The sequence below is a fragment of the Tachypleus tridentatus genome, chromosome 10, assembly GCF_004210375.1.
Source record: "Tachypleus tridentatus isolate NWPU-2018 chromosome 10, ASM421037v1, whole genome shotgun sequence".
NCBI classification, from domain to species: Eukaryota; Metazoa; Arthropoda; class Merostomata; order Xiphosura; family Limulidae; genus Tachypleus; species Tachypleus tridentatus.
This window is the reverse complement of record NC_134834.1, coordinates 24986546-25013629: the sequence shown is the minus strand read 5'-3', so window position 1 is coordinate 25013629 and position 27084 is coordinate 24986546. Positions and strand designations below refer to the sequence as shown.

Sequence of the window (27084 nt, the reverse complement as noted above, 5' to 3'; positions counted from 1 at the left end):
TATGCAGTAAAAAGTCTGTCGAAGGTTTGTTAAAAGTATGACAGTATAAGCTAAGACTGACTCGCCATTCGTCACATAAGCTTGTTGCAGTGGAAATTCTAGCATTTGGCAAAGATGAGCAGTCATGGTCATCAGTGACAGCGCGATTGTTATTGGCAACAGGTGATTTTGAATACAGTTTTAATGAAATGTGCTCATCCTGAATGCTCATATAAGAATGTATTTTGGTGTTATGAAAATGTTTCTAGTCTGAAGGTGTAATTATCAATGCCCCTTCTCAAGAATCAGGTTTTCATAAAACTAATTTAAACAGTTTAAAATATAATAAAAAAAAGAAAGTAGTATTTCGAGCTGTGTTAAACAAAGGGGGTTTAACAAAACTTTAAGACATCATTTTTAACCTTGTGTCACGAAACTCCCAATCAGGGGAAACAGTGAACCATGTACAAATTTCACATATGAGTTATCATATTCTATAAAGTTTCACTAATAAAACATTAGTGATATCGCTGCATAGTATAAGTTTCCAATTCAAATATGTGTTTATTTAAATATATGTATATATTTGTGGCTAATTCTTTTATGTGTTTGTTTAAAGAGTTCCAAAGCGACACTCGATCGTTGAGACAAGAAAGATGTTTCGAGGTCTTTTACTAGGAGTTCTGTCAACGTTATTCTGTGTTGAAGGTGAGATAAGAAATTCCAGTTTATAATAACTTGTATAAATTAGTCTTAGGCAATAATGTCTACAAAGTGGCTTTGGGGGACAATTTCTCTAGGGTTTCTTGAGTAATAAATTCTGTAAAGTGGCCTTAGGCAACAATTTCTTTTGCTTGTACCGTTAAATTTTTGTGAAACTAAGTTTTACATTGGTAGTTAAATAGGATTTTAAAATTAATCATGTGTGAACGAGTCATTAACCTAATAGAATAATCCAGTGAAGAATAAAACACAAGCGTAATATAAAAGCTTATACAAATTGTATTCGATTTCAGCTGTTTCCACATAAGCTAACGTACCCACTCGTTATTCTTGTATTTTTATTCCGATTTGTTTTGTTTTTGAATTTCGGGCAAAGTTACACAATGGCTATTTGCACTAGCCGTCCCTAATTTATTAGTGTAAAACTAAAGGGAAGGCAGCTAGTCATCACCACCTACTGCCAACTCTTGGGCTAATATTTTACCAACCAATAGTAGGAGTGACCATCACATTATCACGCTCCGACGACTGAAAGGGCGAACATGTTTGTATGAGGTGAATTCGAACTCTTGACACTCAGATTACGAGTCGAGCGCCTCAACCACCTGGCCATGCGAAGTCGTTTCGCTTTCGATGGTTATTTCCTGAAATAGCTGCTACAAATCATTAGACGTGATCTTGCCTTAAGGGTTTTATTCAAAAGATCTTTATGTCCGAAATATGTACAGATAAAACAGAAAATAACGTTCATTTTCGTTTAGTGTTCCACGCAATACCTGTACCTAAATTTATTGTTGTTGTTTTTTAAATTAAGTAATCAGAAAAGTGTAAGCGTAAACCATAATATTTCATAAGTTTTTTTTTTGATATTTAATTACATGTTTTATGGACATCATGAATATTTATTTTCAAAGTGGGCACATTCAGTGTTTTTCAAGTAATAACTGTTGAAATTTATGTTTTGTAAAAATTAAAGTTCATTCTTCACTGACAGTCATGGTTATTATTATTATAAGTTTCATAAGTTGCATGTTACATTGTGTGTTTTTATTTTTAAGGTTCGACGTTCGACTCATAATCTAAGGGTCGCGGGTTCGAATCCCCATCATACAAACATGTTTGCTTTTTCAGCCGTGGGGCATTATAATGTAACGGTCAAAGCCGCTATTTGTTAGTAAAAGCGTAACCCAAGAGTTGATGGTGAGTGGTTATGACTAGCCGCCTTCCTTCTATACTTATATTGCTAAACTAGGGACGGCTAGCGCAGATAGCGAAATTCAAAAAACAAATAAATAAACATTTCTGAAACCCGTATAAGAAAAATGAGCTTGTATTTTGATGGATTTTATGATTCCTTTTTTCCGTGATCGGTAATGATTTATTTATTTTTCCACTACGTGATTTTAGCAACGTTAACAAAGAGAATGAATGAACCCTATGAATTATTAAATGCAATAAAAGTCGAGGAATTTTTAAGTTAACTAAGCCTTTTTCTACCTATATAATTGAACGTAGCGAACCTTTTCATTCAGTACCCAATTACAGGACATTCAAACAATTACGACACCCTTCGAGTCACGCATGCGTGAAGAAGTGCAGCAAAATAGACATAGGGGGCCTTATCTCGTCAACCCGGAATCTTTTCTACTAGTCTCAGTCGCGAACATCCTGTTTCCGGGAATCAAATCCTGTAACTGATAGATTTATGTTTAACTTTTGTTATCTTTAGTCATGACGTCTGTGTGTCAGTACGTAGGAACTGTATGCCTGGTTAAAGTTTTCCTTCACCTTTATACAAATATTTAAATAATGTTCTATGTGTGTTTTCGAGATTGGTAAAAAAAATCCATATAATAACAACCCCTTGAAAAAGTCAAGACATTAAAGATTTAATTACAGGTTAAAATTAGGCTACTTATTGAATAGTTTTTTTTTATTAAATTAACTTTTAAAAAGTTATTTTCTTAACGTGAAATTCGGTTACTGCGTAAAACTATGTGCTCAGTGTCGAATTTGTTGTACATGGTAACAAACTCCATTGATAATTGCTTACCAGGCAATACCTTTTATACGCAATAAACTTTACACTCGAAGCGTTTTGAATTCATATTATAAAGTCCATCTCGAAATACATGTTTGTTGTATTCAAAGTGCCTGGTTTGTTTGTTTCTTTTTGTTTTTGAATTTTGCACAAAGCTACTCGAGGGCTATCTGTGCTAGCTGTCCCTAATTTAGCAGTGTAAGACTAGAGGGAAGGCAGCTAGTCATCACCACCCACCGCCAACTCTTGGGCTACTATTTTACCAACGAATAGTGGGATTGACCGTCACATTATAACGCCCCCACGGCTGAAAGGGCGAGCATGTTTGGCACGACGGGGATGCGAACCCGCGAACCTCAGATTACGAGTCGCACGCCTTAACGCGCTTGGCCATGCCGGGCCCAAAGTGCCTGGACAGTATTTTCTGTGCTAGTGAAACTGTGTAGGCTCACGTATCGCTGAACTAATCAGCAAAAAATAATTCGAATTTTTAGTTTTACTTCATTTATTTATAGTGTACTCAGCTGAGAATAATAATAATGAATCAGATTCAGTACCGTAAATGTAGCTTCATGATATAATATTATTTTGCATGTGAAGTACATCTATCATCAAGAACCTTACACACTACCAGATCTATAAAACCCAAACTTGTACTTCAGATAATACAGATCATAACGATATGAAACCAAAATATAAAATATTACTGGACAGTTCTCTATCGGCACGGCATGGCCAAGCGTGTTAAAGCGTTCGGCTTGTAATCCGAGGGTTGCGGGTTCGAATCCCCATTATACAAACATATTTGCTTTTTCAGCCGAGGGTGCGTTATAATGTGACGGTCAATCCCACTATTCGTTGGTAAAAAAAAGTAGCCCAAGAGTTGGTGGTGGGTGGTGATGACTAGCTGCCTTCCCTCTAGTCTTACACTACTAAATTAGGGACGGCTAGCGCAGATAGCCCTCCAGTATCTTTGCGCGAAATTCAAAAAAACAACAACACAGTTTTCTATATATCACTATTAAACTTGAAGATAAGCAATCTGACTGTGTGGTTTATTAGCTGCATACTATTTCTTACAGTTACTAGTTTTATGTTTCCATGAGTGCTGGTATGCTTTCCTAAATATTGCCTTGACCAATTGTTGAGACACATTGTTAATAATATACGATTTTTAATTGAAAGAATTAATTACAAACATGTCACGTGAGATCATATCAATGTAATAGGAACAGTAAACTGTTTTCGCTTTTAAACTGGATCATCTGACTAATTGGAATATAAGATATTCATGCACTAATGCCCTCTATTGATGTCAATCATTAATAGTTGTCTCTAAAGGAAAATCGTAAGCACAGAAAACCCGAGTTACGTGGTTAAATGAAGGTTCCAGATCATGAATCCTGCTTCATCCACACCATCGCAACCCAACTCTTCTAAAGTTACGTTTAACAAATAAAAAGAATGAACTAAATTATAGCATATATTTATATATGGGCGTGTGTGATTTCGGGCTGCGCGTTACTGGGCACCCTGGGCACAAATAAAGTGTTAGTTTTATAAACCTCTACTCACAAATGGACCTATCATGAGTTGGGACTACAATAGGTCAAGTGGCTTTTAGGGGTCGTGCGTATAAATGTTTATGATAGCCTGTAAGTAACAACATGTACGAATTGATATATTTGATTAACAGTAATCATTTATTTGTGTTATAAATGTTTATAATAGCCTGTAAGTTACACGTTCGAATTGATATATTTGATTAACAACAATCATTTATTTGTGTTCTAACCCTCGCTTGAGTTCAGGTACGATAAGCACTGACCTCTGACATTAGCCTATTTGAGGATACAGAAACGTTTGTACATAAACTTTTGGCTGTTAACCACTTTAACAACTCAATATTTAACCTGTTTACTTTCGTCTTTGTGTTGAAATGTAAAGGTGGTTCTGGATGCATTGTTTATAATTAAAAATTGAAATTTAATAATATTTATGGATACTTAATCTCAATACCATGCTAATAGAATAATACACATAATTATGTTGTCAGCTGCTACCAATAATATACACGTGCTATATGCTCGTCATTATTTCTTGTGACATCACATAGCTGACGTCATCGTAAGGTTGTTTAATAAATCTTTATTTACTTGCCCTATTCTGGTATCTAATGAGATGAATATCATTAATTGTATTTCAACTAGGAGTACCACGCCCTGTTGCCGACGAGGCCTTTCGCGCAATACCAGAAATACATAGGTCAGCTGGGCAAGTAGTGGCCAAATCTCAGTCGAAATGCTTGTTATAAGTCACTTATGAATATTAAATCACGTGGTATATTGCTTCTACAACAAGATAGATATTAGATTACAGTGATATTGATAACAATGCTTAACAAATCTTTCTTTATTAACCCAGTATGAGTTTTCAGTAAAGAGAATATAATATCATTTCATCCGCAACCGAACACCTTGTTTCACATGTGACCCTACCGAGAATTTCTTTTTGTTCAATACAATAATTCACCAGGTAGACGGGGTTTGTAATACACAGTGGTAGAAGAGCTCCAAGTACCTTTTTATACGTCTAAACATTTTGACGTGTTTTTTTCATGTATTTCTCTTCAGCAAGAATCACATTTGAGAAACTAACCAACTTGGAATATCCTGGCACCACCTACTATACCATCAAGAATCTTTCCTTGTACGAATGTCAAGGATGGTGTAGGGACGAGGTGGACTGTGTAGCTGCAGTATTTAAATTCGTAGTCAACCCCATGGCCCCTGGTCAAGAAACTAGCTGTCAGCTGCAGAACGAAACCAAAGCTTCCCAGCTTGTAGTGGTTCCACAAAAGAGTATCAACACTTACCACCTAACAAAGATACACGTTCTCTCAGGTGGGATTTTTTTCATCATTTTTTTTATCTTACTTTTTAATCGTTACTAATATTTAACTTAGAAGTTAAAATATATTGCCGGGCCTCGCATAAGTTATACGCTTCAAAGAGCATTGTAATTAGTAAACACAACGAATATGAAAACAAAAATTAATTTTTGTTTCCGTGTTTTATCTTCTTCCATCTAGACAGGATTATGTTTTTTTTATTTTTCTCTAATCACAAAAAATAATTAAACCTTCAAGATATGTGGTATTATTATTCTTTACAAATTGAGTTTAAAATGAATTTTTCGTTTTAAGAGATGACTGGTATTAATATTACTTGAATCGAATATAAACTAATTAATTAGCGATTCTTGAAATATGTTAACACTAAACGCCGATATAACATTGAACAGAAAGAGTGAAACAAATTGGTGCAATAAAAACAGGTACGAACCCATAGAATTTATACCGTATATACAAAGTTTTAACTTCTACCTTTTATAGGCTTTTAATATGTCAAATTAATCCAATGTTACCACAGAACCACTGTTTTATGATATTAGTCACAAAGTACACCATCAGAGACATGAAGAAGAAAAAATTCAGGGCCAGTATAAATATTTAGGGGGACACTCGTAACATAACTTCATTAATTAAATCAAATACAACTCAGTACCATTTATTGGGTACGCTGTGAATAATACACAAACAAAAGAAATGGATATATAAGATAGAAAATACTCATAATAATTAATAGAAATTATTGATGTGAGATTGTTTTGTTAAGTGACGAGAGAGAAAATGTTTATGGATAGCTGTTCGTTATAAAACACAAAGCTTGTTTTTTGAAATTCGCACAAAGCTACTCGAGGGCTATCTGTGCTAGCCGTCCCTAATTTAGCAGTGTAAGACTAGAGGGAAGGCAGCTAGTCATCACCACCCACCGCCAACTCTTGGGCTACTCTTTTACCAACGAATAGTGGGATTGACCGTCACATTATAACGCCCCCACGGCTGGGAGGGCGAGCATGTTTAGCGCGACTCGGATGCGAACCCACGACCCTGTGATTACAAGCGCATGCCTTATCGCGCTCGGCCATGTCAGGCCTAAACACAAAGCTAACAAAGGAATATCTGTGTTTTGCTAACCAGAGATATGAAACCCAGTTTATAGCAATATAAACACTGGCAACGTATTTATGAAAGCTGTAAAAACATAATAATAAAAAAATTACACAATAATTAATTTGTACAAAACATTTAAAATGTTGTTTGTTGACGCAGTATAAGAGTTTCAAACGTGTTTTTAAATGAAACATTTAGTGTTTGATTAGTTTATTTTCTTTTAGCCGGAGTGTATTTTTGTTTGAAGTTAAGCCAAAGACTACACAGTGGGCCATCCATCGCGGGTATCGAAACCCGATCTCTAGTGTTGTAACTCAGCAGACATGCCGCTGTGGCACTGGGAGGGGGGCTAAATGGAATGTGTGTGTGTTTTCTTAGAGCAAAGCCACATCAGGCTATCTGCTGAGCTCACCGAGCATTTTGGGAATTTCTTTATTGGCAATGATAGTAAAACCCCTGATTTTACATACATAGAGTAAATAATGGGTAAAATCTACTAACTGTTTGTTAGTAGTTTGTTAGCTACTAACAAACAAAACCTGTTAAAACGGTTACGGCATTTTGAGTTTTTCTAACGTGTTAGGGGTTATCCTTTCAGTTAAGCCGTTAGCAAACTCATGAACATATGTGAAATTTTGACTTCGATTCTGAGAGAATCAGGAGTCAGAATACGCTTTCCGAGTTATCGTCTTATGACTCCAATATACTCATTCTGAGTTATCGTCTTATGACTCCAACATACGCTTTCCGAGTTATCGTCTTATGACTCCAATATACTCTTTCTGAGTTAACGTCTTATGACTCCAACATACGCTTTCCGAGTTATCGTCTTATGACTTCAACATCTTCTTAGTTCCATAACATCATAAAGTTATCGTATTTGACAAAATCAACCAATCCGAGTTATCGTCTTATGACTCCAACATACGCTTTCCGAGTTATCGTCTTATGACTCCAACATCTTCTTAGTTTAATAACATCATAAAGTACTATTTTACAAAAATCAACCAATAAATGAATAAATCCGTATGTATGTAAATAACTTACAATATTGAATATGGAAGCTGTTCCAGAGATTGGGAAAAAGATGTCGCTAATTTACAGTATCATATCAACAATGTATTACGGACTGGTTTGCTAAATTCTGATCATAATATGATTTTAACAACACGATTGGGATGACCATTGTTTCAAGCTCTATTTACCCTTACATCCACCTTAGCAGCTAGTAGTATGTTCCTTCTGCAAAGTGAAAATAGTGGGGACAAAAGAGGATATTTAGTTAATCATTCACCTCAGATTACAACTTATGCAATTGTTATGTCATGTGCGAACAGGAAGAGTCAACAGTTCGAATGATGTTGAACTTATGTCTGGACAGTTGGTAGAAGATAGACTGGTGTATGTACAATAGTATTATTTCAAATGTGTTAGTTAACAAGGGTTTTTTTTAGCGTTGTTGAAGGACAATGAATTTCGCGTAAAGCTTCAAAGGCTATCTTTGCTAGCTGTCCCTAGTTTTGTGGTGATAAACTAAAGAGAAAGCAACTGGTAACACTACCCACCGCAACTTTCGGACTACTCTTTATCAAAGAATAGTAGGAAATTAAACGTCACATTATAGCGTCCCCCAAGAATAAAAGAGAGAGCATGTTTGGCGACGGAATTTGATCCTCCAATATGCAGATTGCAAGTTAATCACATACCATGCTAGGTCACATTATTGTTCAATAAACGAAAAATCTACTTTATTTATGTATTATTTACTTGTTGATAATTTCACTCTCGTGAGCGCTTATAAATTATTTGCTATTTGAGTAATCATAAATACATTCGTATAATTTAGAAAGACTCATTTTTAGGCCCTAATTCGACCACTGCTGCAAAACTGTTTGTATAACTGGCATACAAACTTTCAATGTTTGATTGATAACTAGATCTTCGGACTAATAGCGCCTCAGGGGTTAGATCCTCATCGGTGTGTACAGCAAATAGTCCAATGTGGCTTATATACAACAAAACACACTCAAACACTGACCTTTATATGCCAGTAACTGGTATTAAACTTTAATCTAGGCGAGATCCATAAATTGTTAAAGTTGTTAACCGTCTATTTCAAATGCTTGATAGATTTAAGGTCTTTACTTACATCCGATTCGAAGTTTTCATTAAGCCTAAGTATCTATTACAGAAAGGTAAGAACAGATAGCGCCATCGTGGTTTTTGTAATTCATTTTGTAAAATTTTCACTTCCCTAATTTTATATTTCTTTTCCAATTCAACTTTCTTCATCCTTTTTTATTTGCTAAATATATCTAAACTTGTATTTCTTTTGGTACATTTCTAAGAGTATAAAGTTTATAAATTTACAAAATTGACTGATTTATTTTAAAATATATTTTTTTTATTTAAAGAAAATGTTTGTAACCGACTGTGGGCCTTTGAAAAGATTCCCAAGAAGACTCTCAGAGGATTGGACAGTACCATTGTCTTCACATCCAATAAAAAGGCATGCCTTGCAGCGTGCTTAAATGAAAATCGTTTTACCTGTCGATCAGTTGAATATAATTACATGAAGCTAGAGTGTCATCTAAGTGAATATGACAGAAGGTCACCAGGGGTCTTCATCGATATGGTTGATACAGAGGAAGTGGACTACTTTGAAAATTCTTGTCTTCAATGTAAGCACTTATGGATTCATTGAGAAATGTGTGAACAAACTGAACAGCTTACGAACTGGTGAGCTGCAACCAGTAATCGATTTATATCTACTAGTGACAATATAATGTTATTCTCCTACTGAGAATCCTTGATAAAGTAGTAAGCCTAGAATATTCTCGATGAATATTGTAACAAACTGTTTTAAATCATATTTTTACTAAAAGATCTATCTCATTTCAAATTGCGCTTGTGCTCACTTTTGTTACAAGAGTCGTCTCCTAGTGGCGCAACGGTATGTCTGCGGACTTACAACGCTAGAAAGCGAGTTTCGATACGTGTGGTAGGCAGAGCACAGATAGATCTTTGTGTAGTTTTGTGTTTAATTCCAAACAAGAAATACAAGTGAATAGTACGGATCAAAAGAGAGCAATAATAACGAAATGGAAAGTAACCTTTAATAAAAATATAAAACTTTCAATAAATTATTTTCGTTTCCAACTTGTATAAAACTGACCAAAGTAGTTTTCTGTTAAATTATTTTATTGTCTTAAAAGTAACAGACAACAACCATTATCTTACAAAAATTAATGGGAATTGTGTTCAGTTACAGTAGGGTTTTCTGTTTTAAAAGGAATTATCTTCAAAAGAACAGTGAGAATTATGTATTGTGACACATAACTAGCATTAGGACCTCTCAATATTGCTATTTCAAATACTGTTCATTTTGTTTTTATTGTTTGTTCTTTTTCTCTTCGATTATGTTTTCTATTCTTGTTGAATACCTTTTGATAATTATGAATTTAACCTGTTCAGTGCCGTAGACGAGATAACTCGTCCAAGCCGATCGGCAACACAGTGCCACGGACGAGTTAATTCGTTCTCAATACTGTGTTTTCAATGTGTTTTTAAAGACATGCATTTGACCTACTTACAAATTGTTTCACTTTCGATCCAAAATGGCGTCACGAAAAAAGTTACAAAATGAAGAAGCATTAGAGTTGTATTTTGAACTTGGTTCGGAGTTGCCGTAGCATCTGAAATACTTGGCAGTCAACAGGTTAAATTCTGCCTGGACAACATATAATCACGTCTGTTTTAAATTACGTGCGCGTGAGTTCAGTGGTAACGGTTTCACAACCTATTCGTTAATTTACATTTTATAGTCCTTCTGTGACCTGACAAGTTATCCTAATTAAAATATTATCGAACTTCATATGTCCTTTCTCTTTTAGGTTCTAGAAATGCCATACATTTCACAAAAGGATGTAGACAAGAAAGCCATCCATTTAAAGCATGTTCGAACAATGGTTTTACGAGGGAACTTTTTAAACATAAAACTTGTAAAAATAACTGTTTCTAAAAAATAGACTAAGTGACTTTATGATAATTTAAATATGTGTGTGTGCATATATCTATATGTACGTGGATACTATGGTCTGCTTGAAATGTGGAATGACTAAAAAAAACAACGTTCTCATTTTATTTAGCGAATGAAATATGTAGCTCTGAAGAGAAGAACTATGAGTACCCAACACTTTCAATCTCTTCAGAATCATTGGCGCATTTCGTGGAACTACAATATTACCCCGATAAAGAATTATTGGTAAGAACTTCTAAAGTCAACTTAAAAAATTCGATATTTATTCTTTACTTCGTGCATCTTAATGAAATGTGCAATACGAACACGCGTTGAGACGTTTCAGCATATTCAGCTACGTTTGCCTTCATTACAAATTCAGATTTACTTTACTTTGCAGTGATCTAACTTCGGCTAGTTTCTTAGACTTCCATAAACACTATTTAGCTAGATTTTTACTGTTTAACTTATTCTTCATTTTTGTGAATTTCCTTGTTTCAACTTGTGAAACTGTTTTATACATAAACGTTCATAACTGTTATACGCTATTATAAATTCCATCACTTTATGTATAATTTTATTAAACTCATATCTCCATGAGTTTGTTTGTCTAGTAGTATAAAAGTTTTTCAAATAGAGCAGGATATATCGATCTAACATACAAAAAGTGCCACTTGAATGGTGTGAGTGAAAAATGATTGGGCATAGGCAATTCACGTGAAGGACGGATGGTAGCTAGTACCAAAATAATCAAGTTAGGTTTTAATTCAGCGACCGAAATATTATAGAAACAAGCAAAAGTTTCTAAAAAAATCTAATTAAAATCTATGATTTCTTCAAATAAAATATTTTAATCTCTCAAGTAATAAGTCGCGAATAAAAGATAATGCTGTTTTACTGGTATAATTCTTTTAGGTATAACACCCAGAGACATAGCCAAGGGGACAAAGCCTCCTGAAAAAATCTAGGCATATTGATCACGCATTATTTTTAATTCTCTGAAGGTAATAAAGTGGTTCTGTTTGGCCCGGAATGGCCAGGTGGATAAGGCACTCGACTCCCAATCTGAGGATCGCGGGATCGAATCCCCGTCATACCAAACTTCCTCGCCCTTTCAGCTATGGGGCGTTATAATGTGACAGTTAATCTCACTATTCGTTGGTAAAAGAGTATCCCAAAAGTTGGCTGTGGGTGGTAATCAATAGCTGCCTTCCCTCATGTTCTACACTGTTAAATTAGGGAAAGCAAACATTTCATCACCACCCACAGCCAACTTTTGGGATACTCTTTTACCAACTCTTCTACCAGTTTGTTTTCATTTAATAAAAACTAAAACTTTTATTAACACCATTATATTTGATTTGATTTGTTTTAATGACCATTTTATTAAAAATGTAGATCAATTTCAGCGTTTTAATGTACTGCTCCCCTTAAATTTTTGTGCCTACTTTCCAAGTGGAAAACCCTGGCTGCGTCACTGACATATGAGCATATTTTGATGATAGGCCTAGGTAAATTAACAAACGATGATTAGTAAGCAGAATGAGTGTGGTTTATTATGGGTAAAACATACAACCAATTTTAAGAGTATATTGACTGGTCTGTCTTTTTCGGATAGAAGACGGACTATGGTTCGCAACAGGTAATGTGTATTTGTTTGCTTGTTTATTAATTTCGCACAAAGCTACTAAAGGGCTATCTGTGCTAGCCGTCCCTAATTTAGCAGTGTAAGACTAGAGGGAAAGCAGCCAGTCATCACCATCCACTGCCAACTCTTTGGCTACTCTTTTACCAACGAATAGTGGGATTAACCGTAACATTATAACCCCTTCACGGCTGAAAGGGCGAGCATGTTTGGCGCGACGGGGATGCGAACCCGCGACCCTCAGATTACGAGTCGCACGCCTTAACACGCTTGGCCATGCCGGGCCAGGTAATGTCTCCCCTTCCAAAATAAACCGCATCATCATGCTTATAAATATTTATAAATAGTAAATTTATTTCTCAATTTACTATTATATTAGCACATCGTGCTTCTGTGCGCAAACAAGAGGCGTGAGGAAAACACGTGAAATTTTGTGGTCACACTTTGTTTAATAAGTGGATTTATATTACTTTGAAAACATACTTGATAGCTGTTGTATGAAACATTAACTATTCATTTTTTTATATTTTCAAGTATGTATTTTGATTATTACAAATCACATATAAAGCCAGCCTCAATCGTAAATATTTTGAAACTAATTTTGGCTTTCATAGGTGAACAATGAGGAAGATTGTTTACGTCTCTGTAGCGTCGAAAACGAATTTATATGTCGTTCTTTTCTCTACCGTTATGACGTCGGCCCTAGACAGCCGAACTGTGCTTTTTTATCACCTAGATCACATGACTTTCCAAGAGGGCGCTGAAGATTATTCTCATCCAAATTCGTTTCCTCTACTGGATATTAATAATTCTGCTGGGATTTACTTGGAAGCTATTTGTGGAAGTAAGTTAATATATATACTTTATATTTTACTTGATAAAATTAAAAATACAAATGTTAATAATAAAAAGCATACATTTTGGATAAAAAATAATCAACCCATTTTAAAATATTTAAGAAATTGTGAACAAATAAATAATATTCAAACATTTAATTTCACCACATTGTACACCACAATTTAAGCATTATAATTTTGCAATTATTCAGATATTGTAAAATTTGTAATAACTTGCAATATTTTATCAGTAATGTTGAAATACTGATATAAAAAATTAGTAGCTAATGGATTTAATAAAAAACATTAGATAAAATTATTAAACTGTTCTGTAACAAATATAATAATGTATTAAATAAATATAAAGAAGTAAAAATCAAAGAAAATTTACTAAAAATTTCTAACAACTATTTTAGCTATAAATAAGATAATTTAACAACTTGGCACTACTTTATGTGGATGTACACCTTGCTACATATGAAAGCTTGTTTAAAGCATGATAGTTACAGTAGACTTAATTGGTAATAGTTGGGAGTTATAATAATTAATTTAGATAACTGGATGGGATCCCTCATACGAGTATAATTCGTTTACTGGTCTATCAATTAGTGCCTTTCTACCATAATGGGGGCTGGAATGCTAACTTCAAGGAGTAAGTTATTTAACTTACTTACCCCTAAATGGTAGTACCTTATTTTTCTCATTCATATTTTTCAATTAATGTTATCTTATTTTCTCTGGAGAGCAGTCACCTTTCCACGACTTTCTGCAGGCAGTAAAGGGTGATATGGATATGAGATATTGTGGGCTTGAGTACCCACATCTCGGTCTCCTGATTTCTATTTCCTTACTTTATTTTTCTTTATGTGAGACTGTCGAATGGAGATTAAGACTGATACACGGTGTATCTCCACCGCAATGTGGGTCCTACTTCTTCAGTCATCTCCAAAACCTAGGTTACATTTTATATCTCATATTATAGTTTGTACCCCGGGATCCATTTAATTAGTGCAACGTTTTTTTTTTATTTTTGTTTCTGTTTGTTTTTGGTTATAACAAACTAATATAACCCAAATTTTTGTTTATTGCAAGTTCTTTCCATTTAATGAAATATGTTAAGTGACTTCACTAAATAGATTGGGTACTTTGTATTGTTTTTCAAGTGCATAAGGTTTGAACATTTTAAAGTGTTATTTACTATTATTTTAATTCGTACTTATAAGCAAAATTACGAGGAGACAACATAAACTGAAAAAAATGTGAAATATTGTAAACGTACTAGAAATTTTCCAATCTAATTATGATTGTTTTAAATATTCTAGATGGCACAACAAGACATAAAATTGGCAGTGGTTCAATAGAGCCAAAAGTGCCACCTGGATCACTCGAAGACGCGAAGACAACACCATCAACGTTAATTACTGCGGGTAATATTGAACCAGGGTGCGACGCGTATGGATTTTGCTACGATGGTAAGTTAGGGTACACAAATTATTTAAAAGTAAAAAATATATAGAAAAAACACATTTTAACCTTTAACATGATAATAAATCTACTTGATGCTTAGATGTTTATATTTTTTCTCAGACTTTACAGCTACAATTAATTACAAAACAAAATTCAATCCACTGAAATCATCTTCACCATACTAAATAGTTAGACCCAGAAACGTAAAATATTAGTCATATGATATTAATAATTTCTGTCTTCTCACATTAATATTGTCAATATTTTGTGTATCTTGTAATGTTTCAGAATAAATTATTGTATCTTAACACTCTCGTTCAACAGTTACATTAAAATGCACGGACAGACATATTATAGTGTTCGTGAGCACAAACCATCCATTTCATGGTCGTATTTACGCCTTGGGAAGAAGTGAAACATGTAACTCCAACGTTCTAAACGGCCAAAAGTTTCGATTTGATGTAGCTCTAACCGGACAGGATTGTAACACAGAATCACTGGTGAGTATCATTAGCAAATGAAAATTTCTCGTACTTCTAATGAATAATAACACACAGCCATTCAGCCTTCCACTTCACATTGACCCATGGCTCTAAATAGTGACAACACGTGACAGTCAATGTTTCTACTTGCCATTTATTCACAACGCTCTAGTGACATCTCGTCTTTTTATTTGAATGTTATTCACAATTCTGACAGTTTGTAGTTTTTACTTAAATAAGTCAGCCATTTTTAAAGTGTTTATACGTATAACGACGAAAATCTGTACATTCTATAATAAACTTCTATAACCTTGTTAAAAAACGTGCCATGGTAAGATATAATTTAGATTTCGTGTTATCGGTTAAAAATAATTTTAGTTCAGGCCTCACACTTATTTAACTAGTCTTACGTGTGTCAAAACTAAAGACTATATAAAGAGTTTTGTTAACTAAGCCGTGTAGGCTTTGTTGTATAACAAGCCTTTTTATTACGCCGTGTAGGCTTTGTTGTATAACAAGCCTTTTTATTACGCCGTGTAGGCTTTTTTGCACAACAAGCCTCTTTATTACGCCGTGTAGGCTTTGTTGTATAACAAGCCTCTTTATTACGCCGTGTAGGCTTTGTTGTATAACAAGCCTCTTTATTACGCTGTGCAGGCTTTGTTACATAATTGTATCCGGGTTACATTTTTGTCGTGTAATGGTGTCTGAATTAAACAGTGAAGGTCATGTTACATGATGAATTCTGACTAAAGCTAAACTGTATATACTGTATAAACCTAATTATCCCACACTTACACTATACACATAATGCAGTTTATTTTTATCTGTTTTGTACCTTATTTATTACCAAAATTTATGGAGACCACCCACAACTACGAATAATGCAACCTTTGTTACCTATTAACAGTTAACTTATCGCCAGGTGCTCTGTACGCGATACGGATTCAGAAAACACGTTCTAACGTTTATTAATTTCCGGCTCATTTACTAGAAGGCCGATGCTTCATGTTTTACTGAAATATTCTTCCACATTTATACGGAAATAAAACAGAAAAAGTGACTTATTTATCTTTTGTCTTTCTATTAGCCTTAAGAAAAGTTTTTGTTTTCGACTTGTTCCTTATGAGAGATGGATGAAGGGGGAGTACCAGCCGAAATCAATCTATTTTAGAGTGAAAGAAAAGTTGTTGATTTCTTTCATCAAACTTTACTTTACCAGGACGTGTTTAGCTGTTTATATTATTATATGTTATTGATCTACAAACACCTGATTCTATTGTTAAAAACTTTTAGTTTTTTTATTTGCTTTCAATTTTTCCTATTTGATTGTTAGTTTTCTGCAAGTAAACTACAACAATACAAGTAATTTTATAACACTTCTATTCACAGGGCGGAGTTTATACAAACACTATTGTCCTTCAGCACCATAGTGTTGTAATGACGAAAGCTGACAAGGTCTACAATGTTAGATGTACATACGAAACTAACCCCAAAAACGTGTCCTTTGGAATGATGTCTGTGAGGTAAACAAAAACAACAAAATATTCCCTAAGGTATTAGAAAAAAAAATCTAGTGCTTTAGCCATGCAATAAATTCTGTTTCTAGTTCCGTGTAAATATATAAGTTGTTGTTGTTGTTGTTTTGAATTAAACACAAAGCTGCACAATTGGTATCAAAACCCGGTTTTTAGTGTTGTGAGTCCGCAGACATACCGCTGAGCCACTGAGGGGCATATATAAAGTTAAACAAATAAAAAAAAATTAGATAAAATGAGATAACACTTATCATTTTATTATCCGTGAAAACGAAGCCATACGAAGATTTTGTTGAATTGGCTTAGAAACATCGTGGGTTCAACTTTTCCTTTTTTGGTGGTTTCTCGCTAAACTGAAAATGTTTGAGCGACATAATATTTCCTAATTATGTGATGACAATATTATTATGAAATTTTACTAAAGAGGGTGTATTTTGAACTCGAAAAACAGACATTTCGTAAAATGAAATGACTTAATTAAAAGTTTAAATAGAAAGTTTCTTTCGATTTTATTTTTATTGTGAAGGATCTTTTTATTTGTCATTAATATAAAATTAAGAATTCAAAGTATACAAGTCATAGTATTGTAATTACACTAATGGTTGTAGGCAGATTCACCAATTATTTTAAATATTAGGTTTCATTATTCCAGAGATCCAGACACCATGCAAGTGAGTGCTGCACCACCAGCTCCTATGCCGACGATTACCATCCTTGGTTCCGATGGTAGAGAAGCAACAACTGTGAGAATAGGAGACAAATTAACCTTCCTCATTGAAATACCAGATAACAGTAGGCCTACCGCTTTTTTAGCCCGCCATTTTCTTCCTTTATCACTTTCTTCGTTCAGTAGTCTATCATTTTGTTTTTTTTTATATCCCTCTTTCGTTCGTTTTTTAGCCTAACATTTTATTTGCTTTTTATATTGTCATTTTGTTTTCAGCATGTTGTTTTCAGTCTTTATTCTGTCATGTTTTTACTATTCTTATTTCATTAGCCTGTCAGTTTGTTTATCAGTATGTCATTTTATTTATTCTTTAGGCTATCATTTTTACTGTCAGTTTATTCCTTCTATGATCAGTCATTTTATATATTCCTTACCCCGTTTGTTGTTCTGTAGCCTATCGTTACGCTCATTTTGTTATTGTTTTTTAAGTATACGTTGTTTGTTCTTTAGAGGCCTGGCATGGCCTAGCGCGTTAAGGCGTGTGCTTCGTAATCTGAGGGTCGCGGGTTCGCGCACGAGTCGCGCCAAACATGCTCGCCCTCCCATCCGTGGGGGCATTATAATGTTACGATCAATCCCACTATTCGTTGGTAAAAGAATAGCCCAAGATTTGGCGGTGGGTGGTGATGACTAGCTGCCTTCCCTCTAGTCTTACACTGCTAAATTAGGGACGGCTAGCACAGATAGCCCTCGAGTAGCTTTGTGCGAAATTCCAAAACAAACAAATCGTTCTTTAGCATATCAATTTTTGGCCATTCAGGTCATCAATTTGTTCGTACTTCGCTTGTTCTACTGACTTCCACTTTTTTTTTTTTTAAGTTTATAATATTATCTGTACTTTAGCTTGTTAATTTGTTCGTTTTCTAACCTTTTACTTCGTTTATTCTTTAGCCTAACGTGTTAAAAGATTCATTTAGCCCGTAACTTTTATATGTTGTTCGATTTGCCTTTTTACAATAACTGTGTTCAAGGTTTATGATAAATCGTTACCGTCCTAATAAGCTAATGGTTGTAATAAAAAATGTGCTTTTTAATCCTCTTTTATGTGAATCAAACTAGTTTTCTTTTTATTCAGATGTCAAATTTTGGGTAATCGAGACAGTTTATATAAACAAGCAAAGTTTTATAATTTGCTGAAGTTTTGAAGATGAAAATGAATTACGTTGTTGTTTTTTTCATTCCCATATTTTAAATATAAACTTGTACATCCAATCGTAAAGAACCTACAAATTTTATGTATAATTTTCATAGCACATTTTATTCAAGTAAAAGTGTTTGGTTTTCTCAGCGCCTTACAGGATATTTGCCAGGAGTTGTGTGGCAATGGCGAAAGACGGAAGTAGTACTTTTCAGATCACTGACGAAAGAGGGTAAAAAAAATACAACATTTATGTTTTTTATATTAATAATAATTTTAAAATATAATTAATCTTAAATAAGATAAAGGGTTATATTTAAGTAAATAATTATTTTAAAAAGGAAAATATTAAATATAAAAATAATTTCGAAGGTTACTTTAAATTCTCAACACTGCATTAAATCTCAAATTATAGTGCTTATCTCGCATATGTTTAGAAAATCGAACTACTTCTTTGTATTTTAATATTATCTAAGTGCTGTTGTTAAAGTGCTCAGTTTAAGAATGTTTCGTTTTATTGCTTTAATACTTCGAAATTCTCACTTTCACACTTCGAAATTCTCGTGCATTTCTATTGGAATTCTTTTTTTCTCTTCAGATGCCCAGTTGACAATACAATCTTCCCTCACTTTGTTCAGAGAGGCAGTGGTTTGGAGAGTATGTTCGATGCTTTTCGTTTTACAGAGTCGTATGGGGTGATCTTCCAGTGTAATGTGAAATACTGTATTGGTCAATGTGACCCTGTAAGTGTTCTTATTATCATTTAACACCTGCAGTATAAACGAAGAATTAACACTTCTTAAATATAACGGTACACGAAGAATAATTATATAGTTTCAAAACTAGAGTATGTTAAAAGTTTCAGGTAATATTCCAGTTTATCCTCACTTGACAGTCAGACTTGGAACATTTCTAACAACACATGTGGTTTTATCCTCACTTGACAGTCAGACTTGGAACATTTCTAACAACACGTGTGGTTTTATCCTCACTTGACAGTCAGACTTGGAACATTTTTAACAACACATGTGGTTTTATCCTCACTTGGCAGTCAGACTTGGAACATTTCTAACAACACATGTGGTTTTATCCTCACTTGGCAGTCAGACTTGGAACATTTCTAACAACACATGTGGTTTTATCCTCACTTGACAGTCAGACTTGGAACATTTCTAACAACACATGTGGTTTTATCCTCACTTGACAGTCAGACTTGGAACATTTCTAACAACACATGTGGTTTTATCCTCACTTGACAGTCAGACTTGGAGCATTTCTAACAACACATGTGGTTTTATCCTCACTTGACAGTCAGACTTGGAACATTTCTAACAACACATGTGGTTTTATCCTCACTTGGCAGTCAGACTTGGAACATTTCTAACAACACATGTGGTTTTATCCTCACTTGGCAGTCAGACTTGGAACATTTCTAACAACACATGTGGTTTTATCCTCACTTGACAGTCAGACTTGGAACATTTCTAACAACACATGTGGTTTTATCCTCACTTGACAGTCAGACTTGGAACATTTCTAACAACACGTGTGGTTTTATCCTCACTTGACAGTCAGACTTGGAACATTTCTAACAACACATGTGGTTTTATCCTCACTTGGCAGTCAGACTTGGAACATTTCTAACAACACATGTGGTTTTATCCTCACTTGGCAGTCAGACTTGGAACATTTCTAACAACACATGTGGTTTTATCCTCACTTGACAGTCAGACTTGGAACATTTCCAACAACACATGTGATTTGCTAGTAACGAATAGAGCAATTAGTCATACTTACTTTATATGTTGTTGTTGGATGCAGTTGATTATGTCAACGTAAATAAGTCTCACACGACAAAAGTTTTCTATCTGTAAAGAATAAAAAAGACCTGATTCTTATAGAACAAAACAACTATGAACGTCTACAGGGGATAGGGGAAAAAGGAAACTTATATTAGAATTTACAATTTTTTTTTTTTTTTTGTTATACCACTACTGTCACTTTTCACTTCACAGTGCCCAGCATGGTCAGGCGGTTAGAGTGCTCGACTCGTGTTTGAGCGTCGCGGGTTCGAATCTCCGTAACACTAAACATGCTCGCTCTTTCAGCCGTGAGGCGTTAGAATGTGATGATCAGTACCACTATTCGCTGGTAAGAGAGTAGCCCAAGAGTTGGCGGTTGATGGTGATGACTAGCTGCCTTCCCTCTAGCCTTACACTGCTAAATTAGGGACAGCCTGCGCAGATAGCCCTCGTGTAGTTTTGAGCGAAATTCTAAAGAAACACTTCATAAGTTCACACTGCTCATCACGCTCAATTTTTAATTCCAATAAAAGTCGCCAGGTTTGTTAGTAGCTTTACGTAAAATCTCTAGATACTTACCCTGTAGCTAAATATTGGAAAACGATACATTGCGACGGCTTCTTGGATATTGGATATGACAGTTTTCACTCACGTCATCAAAGAGACTGACGCAGTTTTGCAAATATCTCATAAGATAGCATTGTCTGGATCAACTAAAATTTACTATTATGGAGTATATGTACCTACAAGTCTACAGTAAGGTTCAAACTGACCTTACAAATATTAAACCCATTAACTCTGACTGTGGAAGCTTGCCCGTACTGTAAAGCAAAACTTTAAAGATGGCTTCTATTAGTGTTGCTTAGTAAATTGTGATAATTAAGCATCTTTATTTAATGTGAACCAAAATATTTACCTCACAAACTTCTGAAAAATTACTTCAACTTATTTGGAAGCTTTTTAAATTTGAGTTAAAGTTATACAATAAAAAAATAAAAATCTTAGAAATAAATTGAAGTAATGGATTTTATATCTTGTTATATATAAAGTACATTGTTATAAAAAAACAACACAAAAAACAATGTTCTTTATATATAACAACAATTTATTTATTTATTTGTTTTGGAAATACTTAGATTCATTTATTTACCGAGATGTCACTTATGACCAAATATTCGTGCTGCTAGGTGGTTTGTGGACTTGGAAGAGAAGCTTACGAGTCGTGGGGACGTCGAAAGAGGGCGCTACCGGCTGAAAAATACAACGACGAAATGACTTTAAGTCATGAAATTCTAGTTTTGGATTACGGTGATGATTCCACAAGTACTAGAAAGAATGACTACCAGAAGTTTAACAGTAAGAATGTTTTAAGAATACCTTTTGTAATTTTATTGGAATTAAAGATGTACCTCGTGAATAATATTCCAAGTTAGAATTTTGAGCCCGAGAAAGTCTAACGTGATTTCTTTTGTACCAGAATATTAAGACATTTTCGTAAGTTAAGTTTTTGTTTAAAAGTAAAGGCAAAGAAGACACCAAAAGTAATTTTAAAGCTATAGTTATTACTTTTAAAATAATGTTACAATATTCTATTAAATCTTCATTATTTTCAATATTTTAGTAACAGATAATTACACTGCACAACAATTTTTTTGAAAAGTTTTGCTTCCTGTAAAGTTTTTGCTGATTGTGACAGGTACCTGGTGAGTATGCACAAATATAATTTTGGTTTTGCTTCATCACGTAGGAACTCTGAGAAATAGACAGTTAACTGTTTACCGGCAATAACGTATTTAATTGCGTTTATGTTTCTAATACGCTATTAAGTTCAACATAATTAAAAGTGTTTTGCTTCTGATTTTCGTTTATATTCAATGTCCGGTGCATCACGTTGCAGTGTCCAACAGTAGTCAGCAAGCATTAACAGATTCCAGTTGCCCTGATATCGTTTTTTCATTGTAGCAATGTCCTGGTGAAACTGGAGATGTCGATGAAACCGTACGTGATGGGCAAATTTGGATATGATTTTCGTGATCAGCAGCCAAAAATCTATAAGGAACACCCAACAGTGTTCAAGAAGCAAAAACTTTGTTGTGCAGTGTTATTGTAGCTTAGTTAATAGGTATATAGCATACCAATTTGAAAACTATAGAAAAGAACACCAAAGTACAACAGAGCAATACTTAATACCAACATTTACAGAAGTAGTGGAAATAACAACCAAATATATATAAAGTTTTTCAATTATTTTATTCTTTTCACATGTTGCTGTTTTATTTTTAGCCAACTCACAGAATGGCTCCGAGTTGGGGTTTTTGTTGTTGTTTTCCAAAGTACAAATTTCCAGCTCATAGCTCCGTCATATCTCGACCCATTTTAGATCTAATCACAGTTTTGAACTCGGGAGATCAAACACTTTTGATTGATATATTTGACTACACTTATGTTCTCATAGATTAATTTGCTTTAACACTGCCTGAAACAACTTCAGTTTGAAGATAGGCCCTGCCTGAAACAACTTCAGTTTGAAGATAAAATGGTGATGAATAGGCAATACGTGCACCCCTCGCTTAGTATTTATGACGCAAACATTATAGCTAATAAAAAGGGGGCTTAAAAATACTTTAGAGATTATAATATTCTAATCCTGTCTAAACGAATTTCAAGTACCGCGATCATTGAAGATTCCTTCTTGGTTCACTCGACACTACTTTATATAGTATTATTTTACATATTATAAGTCAGTTTAGCTGTATATCTTACCAGTTATCAGATGATAGATGATAATTCTCTTCTTTTATATGTGTATTTCAGAAACGTACAACATACAGGAATCTGTCAGTATTGGTGATCGAGATGGTTGCGTTTCGAAAACCTCCGTGATGGCTCTGAGTGTCATTAGCGCCACTTTGTTAGTGACTTACATCTGTACAGTTGCTTATTTTGTTGTCCAGAAACGAACACTGAAGACTGTCCCTTAGTTACAAACATTGAGAACGTCAATGCTTCAAACGACAACTTATCTTTATTATGGGTTTATGATTATATTCTAAGAACTGGGAAATACAGTATCGGAATTTCTTGCTTTGCTACTAAGGGCAGATTCTAGAAAATAAAATTTTTGGGTTTAAGGTGGTAATTACATAACAGCCACGTGTTTAACTAAGAAGCCTAGTTTTATGATATCATACCTCAATTCTCATATCAACATTTAACAAAATAAAAAAAATGCCGTAATTAAAACGCCCTCTGTATATTTAAAACTGTCATAACACAAAAATCATAATAATTATGAATTATTAGATATACGCCATAATGTTTTACTTTAATATTTATTTTGTTGAAAGACAAAATATCGCCTTGAGCATGAATTTAAAATTGCAAACAATTATGTTACTAATGACTTATTCTCGAATTAATGTGTTATTGTTATGAGATATAAAATCGGGAAGTCTAAAAAATAATTGGACTACTAATTTTTCATTTTAATATATTTTAAAACAGCGCAAAGAGTTTCAAATGATTGACTTTTCAAGTGTTAATTTTTAATGACTAATTAATTGAATGATAATCCAGTTAAAATTATTCCTGACTATTTCGGTGTTGTATATAACATAACTGTATTTTTACATGGGAAAAGGTTTAAGTTTTCACATAAAACTATTAGTAAATTTGAGGTAAAATAATTATTGTAATTTAAAGAATGGTGTTTGGGAAAACTTTGGGAAAATCGGAATTGGAGAATTTTCATGTTGTGTTTGTATAATACCTACATATTAAACAGCGCAATCCATTCAAATTATGGGATAAATGAGTGTTATGTTAACGTGAATTTGGTTTATGTATATTTTCTACAATAAAGACGTGTAGTTTAATAACCATTTATTTTTCATGAATTGTGTTTAAAAACTATTTCCTATGAAAAACGGAGGCAGCCAAACAAACATTTTGTCATTAAATTTGCTCGCTCACGTGCGTGCAGCAGTTTTTAAAGGTTTAAATTCTTTTAAAAAATGCAACTTGTTTGTGTGTGTTTTTCTTACACCAAAGCCACATCAAGTTATCTGTTCAGCGAGAAGAATCAAACCCCTAATTTTAGCCTTGTAAATCCGAAGACTTACCGCTCTCTCACAGTGTGACTGTAAATTGTTACCAAAAGGATAAAATAATAAAAATATATAGTGATAAATGTGTTTTAGAATTAATTACAAAAGTTATAATTATTAAATTATATTGTTTTATTAATTTGACGTATAGATACCAAATAAATAAATAAAAAACCTTACGTTTTAGATAAGAAACATTTAACATGTAGCAAAAATTCACAGAAGGGCAAAGTGTTCATTGATGCCACCAGGACTGATGTTCCCAAGTTAAAACATTATTTTACTCTGATAGAAGCGCTTATTTGTTGGGATATTAGTTAATACTAGTATATTTTACTGATTACCTTATATGGAAGAATAGTAAGTGTAATAGACCAAAGAAAGGCAGGAAATGTTACGTTGAATTAAACTGGATTTTCTTACTTTGACTGAAAGTTGAAGTAAGAGACTAAAAACAAAATTTTGCAGCAAAACAAAAACTAACATGAAAACGACAGAAAACCAACAAATACAACTCAGTTATGAGGTTTGCAAGACAAATCAGATTCGCATTTCTCACTAGATGTGAAAGAGATCTAAGCCGTATCCATATAGTGAGCGACCGAGAGAGTCGATCAAAATATAAATAAAACAACAGTGTTATATTTCCCAAAGTGATCTAGTTTATTGTCGTTTCGTAATGAAATAACATATATAAAGCACATACTTCAGTGATTCTTTAAGCTTCTATATCAGTGGTTCTTAACCTTGTTGGAGGTACTGAACCCCGGAAGTTTCGTATTGCATTCACTGAACCCTTCGTAATTGGAAAAATAAAATATGATTTTTTTCAAATTCAAAACATAAGTAGATATTTTATTAGTGCACAAAATGAACCAAGCATCAGTTGCACACAAGATCACTGTGTTCTAAAACCAAAACATGAATTTCACACAAAAACCAAAACATAACTCAGTGAATATTTACTGCAAATCAATATGACTTTTGCTGTTGCCTTTCAGGGACAAGTTCAGTGTGTGTGTCTTGACCTCCGCCAAACCCCTGAGACTGATCACCGAACCCCTGGGATTCGATTGAACCCAGGTTAAAAACCACTATTCTATATAGTTGATTCCACTAAAGAGAATACAGTTCTTCAAAAACACTTTCCAAGAGAGAGTTCAGCAATAGAATGATACATGACAACGAGAAGCTAGGACACAAGGAAGTCAGTTGTACTCCAGTAGTCTTGTATACACACTAATCGAATAGATTCCCAAATGTGTACATTTAAAGAAATTTTTGTTTTATCCATATATAAGACACAGTTAAAAGTGGTTCTGCATACCAAACCAGAATTTTGAAGTGTTTACGAACATTGCAGTGAAAGATAGAAGGTGTTGACAAAGGATATGTTGATAGTAGGACAGTTTGTTCGTTATTATTTATTTGAATTTCGTGCAAAGCTACGTGAAGGCTATCTGCGCTATCCGTCCCTAATTTAGCAGTGTAAAACTAGAGGGTACCGACCGCTAACTCTTGGGCTACTCTTTTACCAACATATAATAGTATTGACCTTCACAATTATAACGCCACTATGAGTGAAAGGGCGAGAATGTTTGGTGTGACGGGGTTTCGAACCCGCGACCCTCGGATTAAGAGTCGAGTGCCTGGACATATCGTTATTAAACACGAAGCTACATGAGAGGCTATTTGTACCGATGTTTAGCATTATAAGCCTTTAGACTTACCACTGAGCCAATGGAAGGCAGAAAGAAAGTGTTTGATTCTGCACGTTACTTGTATCCAAATCTGATTAATTAACTGTTGAAAACAGTTACACTACTATGGAAAAGTTTCAAAATCTGTGGTGTGAATATTAAATTTACCATTTTCCCTGCGGTTTTTATTTTTAAAGTCTTATGGTAACCATCCCATCTGTGCTAGAGAAAAGCAATACCCACGAATGATGGTTATAGTGTGTTTATAGACTATAACACCATCCACTAAAAGTTCTTGAGCAATTATTTTGCTCTTTTTACTAACAAATAGTGGGATAGACTATCACATTAAAATGCCTCCACACCAAGCATGTTCAGAGGTTACATCTGGTAAAACTAACAAAATTGTTCTCATTCTTTACTAGATCATAGAATTCTTTATTAAAACAAAGAAGGACATTGGGCACTATAGAATCTCAAGTTAAGAAGAAATTAGTGTATTGAACACAAAAGGGTCTGCCTGGAATGTTTAGTTTAAGTTTTCGGTAACAAACAAAATATATTTATTCCGAAGTCATAAACTAGCACTATTATATTCTCAGTAGTTGTGGGTCATCCTTAAGCATCAGTCTTACCAGAGACAGGCTGTACGGCCAAATCTTACTGTTTGTTTTATCAGAGACAGACTGTACGACCAAATCTTACTGTTTCTTACGTTGGTGATGGTATCACTGTGACAGCACAATATGAACAGTACTTAAAAATTTGCTCTTTCTGGGGTTCAGTAGATTGAAATTCACTTTCTTGATTTTGAATTTTCTACGAAATAATAAAGAAATACAAAAGTATTTGCTGGTGGATTCTAAT

The 27084-nt window shown here is 34.0% G+C and overlaps 1 pseudogene across 1 annotated transcript; it reads left to right on the top strand.

Annotated features, from left to right (window-relative positions):
* On the top strand, window positions 1–24291 carry LOC143228314 (uncharacterized; annotated as a pseudogene). Its single transcript, XR_013015317.1, has 14 exons — window positions 1–162; window positions 599–687; window positions 5377–5646; window positions 9173–9439; window positions 10907–11022; window positions 13036–13265; window positions 14580–14729; window positions 15049–15224; window positions 16599–16732; window positions 17397–17536; window positions 18760–18841; window positions 19208–19352; window positions 21599–21767; window positions 23226–24291. The product of XR_013015317.1 is annotated as an uncharacterized LOC143228314 (transcript).
* The last annotated feature ends 2793 nt before the right edge of the window (window positions 24292–27084 follow it).